The 7,139-nt window shown below is 34.7% G+C and overlaps 1 long non-coding RNA gene across 1 annotated transcript; it reads left to right on the top strand.

Annotated features, from left to right (window-relative positions):
* Positions 1 to 5,173: 5,173 nt before the first annotated feature.
* LOC127437034 (uncharacterized) lies at positions 5,174 to 7,067 on the top strand. The gene is made up of 4 exons (XR_007896502.1): positions 5,174 to 5,560; positions 6,435 to 6,587; positions 6,677 to 6,752; positions 6,974 to 7,067. It is a non-coding gene; the product is annotated as an uncharacterized LOC127437034 (long non-coding RNA).
* Positions 7,068 to 7,139: the final 72 nt, after the last annotated feature.

Here is a 7,139-nt window from a genome sequence, read left to right as displayed (position 1 = left end):
TGAGTTGGTCCTATTACATTTTGTCTGACTTCAAGAGCATTGAGAATATCGATAAATGCTAATCCCAATGTGTCATTTTCATTATCTATGTGAATGCTGAAGTCACCAACAATTAAAGCTATATCTACAGTAACTACAAAGTCTGATAAAAAATTTGCTAATTCACCAAGGAAATCAGAATAAGGCCTGGGTGATGTATATACTGTAGCAAGGACAAAAGACGACAGAGAGTTTTTATTTATATCTATATCTGACGGTGTCACATTAAGCATTATTAGTTCAAAAGACATAAATGTATATCATGTAACACCAAAAATTGTAGCAACACCTCCTCCTCGGCCCTTCAGATGAGGCTCATGTTCATAACAATAACTTGGGGGAGAAGATTCATTTAAACTAATATATTCATCTGGTTTAAGCCAGGTTTCAGTCAAACAGAGCACATCCAAACTATGACCTGTAATAATTTCATTTACAATTAGTGCTTTGGTAGAAAGAGATCTAATGTTTAGTAGCCCTATCTTTATATGGTGTTTATCTTTAATTTGTTTTGTTCAAGTTTGACCTTAATCAAATTTTTTCTAAATGATTTAGTGAAGGTTTTGTGTTTGGTAGCTCGGGGGAACAGACACCATCTCTATATGATATTTAGGTGATACAGTCTCTATGTGTTGTAGTTTATGTGACCTTTGTGACATCTCAAGGCAGCTAGCAGACGTTCGGATTAACCAGTTAGACAAAAGTCAAACCCAAAGTTAACAAATCAAATAAATTTTTTTTGTTACGTTACTGAACGTTAATATTGTGTATGAGCACAATATATTTCTCATCAAGATTATTTCTGGGAGACAATCTCTTCACTTTCTTACCTTTCATCTTTTACATCTTTTACATACAGCTCTAAAAGAGATATATATTATGTTACTTAAATTACAATATAATTTATTATTATTATTATTATTATTCTGATTTAAAAAACATTCCCTATCGTTTTATTCTGACCCAGAATTTTTTTATTTTACATCTATTTCAGTTGAGTGACACATTCAAAGTCATAGTGTGAATATATAACCTAATATTTGTAAATAGCAGGATTTTAAAAAAATACAGCCATGTCATAATTATTCAACCCCTATTGCATGTAGCTATTTCTTAAATATGTAAGGCTACACAAGTAAGTTTAACGTTGTAAGCAAAAATGTATTTCTATGCAAAAAATGCAATTAAAAATAAGATGTATCAAAAGATAATAGAGGAGATTATTTCATTATACAAGAAAGGTCATGGCTAAAAGTACATTTCCAAGGCACTTCAATTTCCAATAGACAAAGTTGGCAGCACCTTTGATTCATTTTTTAAATATGGTACAACAGCAACCTTCTTGGGGTGTGGAAGAAAGCAAAACTTCACCAAGGGAAATGTTGACTTGAATATTCAAGGAGTAATAGGAAAGAAGTAGGAAAGACCTGTGGAGTCCTGGAAGAAGGTTTTATAGATGTATGACACTAAACTGAAAATGAGTTTTAGACCCATGGGTCAGCAGTATGTCTGGAGTAAGATAACAAGGTGATGACAAGAACGACACCATCCCCACAGTCAAGCATGTAGGTGGGTCAGTCCTGTTATGGGGGTGTTTTGCGGCTGCAGGAAACGGCTATCCTGACTATGTGACTGACACCATGGATTCTTTCAGGTATCAAGCCATTTTGGCATGAAAATTGTGATGCCTTCAGTTTGTAAATTGAAGCTCGGTGATCACTGGACTTTCCAGCAAGACAATAACACCAAGGATACATCCAAGTTGTCCAAAATCTGGTTCAAGGATAGGTCGTGGAATGTCCTTAAATGGCCCTTTCAGTCCATCATTAAAATCCCATTGCAAACCTTTGTTGGGATTTCAAGGAAACAGTGGCAGCACAGAAAACAAAGAATGTCAATGAGCTGGAAGTTTTTGCTCATGAGAAATGTGTAAACATTCTAATAGAGAGCTTTCCAAAGCCTGAGAACACTTACCTGAAACATTTATTTGCTGTTATTAAGGATAAAGGATGCTCCACAAATGATTGACTTTGGGGGTTAAATATTTTTGACATGACATTTTTGGAGAGAATTAGTTATTTGGGTAAACTGAACTCTTTGTTCTCAAAATCACTCAAATGTGTATTAAAAATGTACTTTGACTGTTTACTGAGGTTTTAGTTTATGTATTTTAATTTACATCACCACAATGTATTGCTGGTCAGTGGGGTTGAATAATTTTGATTGCAACTGTATAATATATATACACTGCTGTTCAAAAGTTTGGGGTTACTTGACTGAAATGTTTCTCATGATCTTAAAAATCTTTTGATCTGAAGGTGTATGCTTAAGTGTTTGAAATTAGTTTTGTAGACAAAAATATAATTGTGCCACCATATTAATTTATTTCATTACAAAACGAACATTTTATTTAAAAAAAAAAAGTTTTCGAAATTGATGACTTGGACCAAATAATAAAGAAAAAGCAGCAAATAAGTGCCCAATATAGATGTGAACTCCTTCAATACTGTTTAAAAAGCATCCCAGGGTGATACCTCAAGAAGTTGGTTGAGAAAATGTCAAGAGTACATGTCTGCAAATTCTAGGCAAAGGGTGACTACTTTGAAGATGCTAAAATATAACACAGTTTTGATTTATTTTGGATTTTGTTTAGTCACAACATAATTCCCCTAGTTCCATTTCTGTTCTTCTATAGTTTTTTATGACTTTACTATTATCCTTAAATGTGAAAAATAATAATAATAAAGAATGAGTAAGTGACCCTAAACTTTTGACCGGTAGTGTATATATATATATATATATATATATATATATACACACACACACACACACACACACACACACACACACACACACACATATATATATATACACACACACATATTATATATATATATACACACACACACACACACACACACACACACACACACACATATATATATATATATAATAAATTTAAGGCATAAACCTCACAAATTTTGGCAAATCTATAGCAACTTTATCTTTTCTCAAAAGCACCTATTCTATAGTAACTTAAAACACCCAACAAATCTACAATAGGCTATAAAACTGTCAGTTGTTCACAATGTGCAAACTATGAAAATTTGAAAGGGATTTTATTTATTTTTTTATTTTTATTTTTTTATCATTTTTTAAAGTACTTAGAACTAAAAGCATGCAAGTTCTCATCATTGAGCATTTCTGAGGCTGAAAAAAAAAAGTAGTGGAACCTTTTAGTTTTTAATTTCAGTAAAATTTTAAGATTTACTATATAAATAATACTCCACAGATGTAACATTTAAACTTATTATAAAGTTTATTATATTACGATGTTTCATCAAAGTATGACCCCATACGTATCCACAGAGGTCCAATGACCCTAGAACCACCCCTGCTTTAAAAAAAAAAGGTTTGATCTAAATGTACAGTAAGTATTGGAAACATGTTTTATCTGTCCAGTAGGAGGCGATATGTATAAAGCAATGTTCTGATGTGAGGGACTGAAAACAAGGCTGTGAGGGATTGAAGTACAGTCTTTTCAATGGGTTGTACTGTTTAAATTAGTGCTGATCATGTATTTCCAAAATACACCAGTTGTGAAACTTAAGTGTGATCTAGGACTTTTATACTGTACTGCACAACCCATTGAAGAGACTGTACTTCTATCCCTCAGAAAAAAAGATTGTGCTATAAGGTCTATTCTGTTGTAGGTTTCTAACCTCAGTCTGCTTGGTGTTTTACTCATAAACATTTATTTGGATTGAGTGGTATGTGAATGATGTATGGTGCATGAATGTTGGAGACTGCTATGTCAGATTAGGATTGATGAAGCTGATTTGAGAGTGCACTGCACTGTAAAATAAAGTATTTATGGCAGCATGCTCTGAATTGTTGCATAAGCAGGTCATCTGGTTACTCCGTGCATTCAGCAGAAATGGTATTGTGGTAGTATTGTGGCAGTAGAAGACATGCAGAATGTACAATTCTGTGAAAAACGTTTGTTTCTCATCAAAGCTATCGTATGGCTTCAAAAGACTTGGAAGAAAATGCCCAATTTGTAAGGACTACTGTGGTGTCCTATATGTCCTTTCTGGAGCTGGAAAGATCCAGCCCCCATCTGCTTTTTTCTATATGGAAAAGAGCAGCTCTGTCAAACTTCTCTTGTGGTCCTCAGAAAGACTTTAGGGTGAGTCATGACAATTTAAATTTTTGGGTGACCTACACATACTGTACATGTTCAACATTTCTTTTCTTTTTTTACCATCTTGACCAGGGACTTTTTCTCCCCAAGTGGCTTCAGTTCAGTTGTTGCTGTGCTGACAGGAGGCAGCAGGTCACAAAAAGAGGACAAACAATTTGAGTGAAAAAAGAGGAAGACAAATTTTCAGTGTGCACATGCAGTTTATTCTAAAAGTGAAGACAGCTCTCATTGCCTTATTTGAGTGTTGAAGATCAGACTCACTAGAACACAGTAAGAGTTAAACTTGATCATGCATAATGTTCAATTACTGCTATCTACACGAGACTTGTAATGAGAAACCTTTTCACTTAGCCTATGAGTTTCAGTAGTGTAAAAACTACTAAAAGTGAAAGATATAAGTGTAGTGTTTCTTGTGCAATGGAAGATGTTTAATGAAAATGTTTATCAAGCTAAAGATGTTTTAGTGTGTGTGTGTAATAGTTTTTCTGTAGAATGGCTCCTCCTCTTCCTCTGATATTTCTGCTCATGATTCCAGGTGTCTTTTTTTTTTTTTTCATTGATGCTGTGAGCATTCCTGTTAGCTTCCATTTGTATACTTATTCATCACAATGGCAGCTGCTTGGTTGGCTTATGCATCCCCAGAGGTGTGTGACATAAATGCAACCATTTTTGCTTCATGAGCACTCAGTTCGGTGTCATGCCAAACCCTAACGCTATCCTGCTGACCACAACCCACTTTATAACTAACATTGATTAAGACAATTGTACACTGTAAAAAAATCCAACTAATACATTTTTGGAAGAGCAAAAATATGTAAGTTCAATCAGCATTTTTGTGTGGGTGTAGCTAAGATGACATATTATATTACGTTTGCATAAATATTTTACAATAACTTTGAATGAAGTGTCATATTCAAATCCAGTCAATGTGTACCCTGTCTGATGTTGACTGGACTAAAACACCCAAATCCTCTGTAATAACTAATTAAATAATATTTTTTGTTTAAATGAGCGACTGGCCTGCTGAAACATTGGGAGTGGAGGGAGAAATAGTTCCCATCCAACACAACTAGGCAAGATAACCTTAATTTTTTATGTCTTGACATACTAGGTAATTTAATTAATTTTAGTGATGGATACATAATAATTGTTATTAAATCATGTACTATTATGTGAGGATCCATACACAGAAGGAAACCTTGGAATCAGCATCAGTAGTCATTTTTTTCTAGATCAATCTGCCCATCTCCACTCTGCTGCTGATGAGTTTGACTTTCCTGCCCGGGCATGAAGGTGTGAAGTTCACACTGTGCACAGGTGAGTGGAACGGAATTAATATAAATTTTCAGACTTTGTGAATCTCATGTAAAACATAACGAAAACATATTCAAAGTGATTTCTGTCATTTAAACGTGTTTTATAATTTCCACATGCGCATGGAAAAGTTCAGCCCTGATTTTTTCTACTGAGCAAAAATGTTTTTACCCAGCTGATATTTACTCTTCTCCAGTATAGAAACGAGTCTGAAAAAAACTTTTTTTGTCAACTCATGTTTTTATTAGATTTTTTTAATGTCCATTTCAATGGACACCACAACTGAACAAACGTAAAATGCCAAGAAGTCTTCAGGAGGAATCCTTATGCTTTTATTGCTGTACTCATAAATGTGAATTAATCTGAAAGATTCTGAAGAGGACATAGTGATAGTATGAACAGTAACTATAGAATGTACAAAAGTTCATAAACTTGTTGTATGATGAGATAAAGTCTCAAAATGTTTTAAAGATTTTTTTAAAAATTCTAATTATTTCTCTGTTGATCTCCTCGTGGTCACTATGATGTGGTTCTCGCTCTCGGTGGGGCACGTGTTGAGTTGTGCATGGATGCCGCGGAGAATAGCGTGAGCCTCCACACACACTAGATCTCCGCAGTAACACGCTCAACAAGCCACGTGATAAAATGCACGGATTAACGGTCTCAGATGCAGAGGCAACTGAGATTTGCCTCCACCACCCGGATTGAGGCAAGTCACTAGGCCACCACGAGGACTTAGAGCACATTGGAAATTGGGCATTCCAAATTGGAGAGAAAAGAGGGAGTAAAAAAAAAAAAAAAAACAGGTATTAAGTTAACTTCATGAATGTGTCCACTGTACAGTATCTTTTACTTATGACCTGATTTTGTTTTGAAGGTATATGTAGAATTTAAAAGAATTACTGGAGTTGATCTGCACTCAACTTCCACAAAGTCCTGGAGGTCAATGCCAAAGGTCTGATCAGGATGTATCACTCCGAAAGAAGTTGAAGATGAGTTGAAAGCCCTATTAACACACCTAGATGAGCAGGTAATTTGGCAGACTATAAATTGCTAGCATTCTTGCACTGTGTTGCACAATTACTTCTGTTATTTGTTTTAAATGCTTTTTGTATGCAGACCACAGATATGGCCACGCATTGGAGATCTTCAGTTTTATATTCAGGATTACATACCAATTGTTAAGAACTTTCAGGTAAATCAACTTTATTAGTGAAACAAAACACTGTGATGCATTGACTCCTTTTTATATATACACTGGTGGCCAAAAGTTTGGAATAATGTAAAAAATTTTGCACTTATGGAAAGAAATCGGTACTTTTATTCACCAAAGTGGCATTCAACTGATCACAGTGTACAGTCAGGACATTAATAACGTGAAAAATTACTATTACAATTTGAATTTTTTTTTTTCAGAACTTCTTAAACTACTTCAAAAATCCTCCACATGCAGCAATGACAGCTTTGCAGATCCTTGGCATTCTAGCTGTCAGTTTGTCCAGATACTCAGGTGACATTTCACCCCATGCTTCTTGTAGCACTTGCCATAGATGTGGTTGTCTTGTCGGGCACTTCTCACACA

Source organism: Myxocyprinus asiaticus, chromosome 47 (assembly GCF_019703515.2).
Source record: "Myxocyprinus asiaticus isolate MX2 ecotype Aquarium Trade chromosome 47, UBuf_Myxa_2, whole genome shotgun sequence".
Lineage (NCBI taxonomy): Eukaryota > Metazoa > Chordata > Actinopteri > Cypriniformes > Catostomidae > Myxocyprinus > Myxocyprinus asiaticus.
The sequence above is the reverse complement of the archived record's forward strand: the minus strand, read 5'-3'. Positions and strand labels throughout refer to the sequence as shown.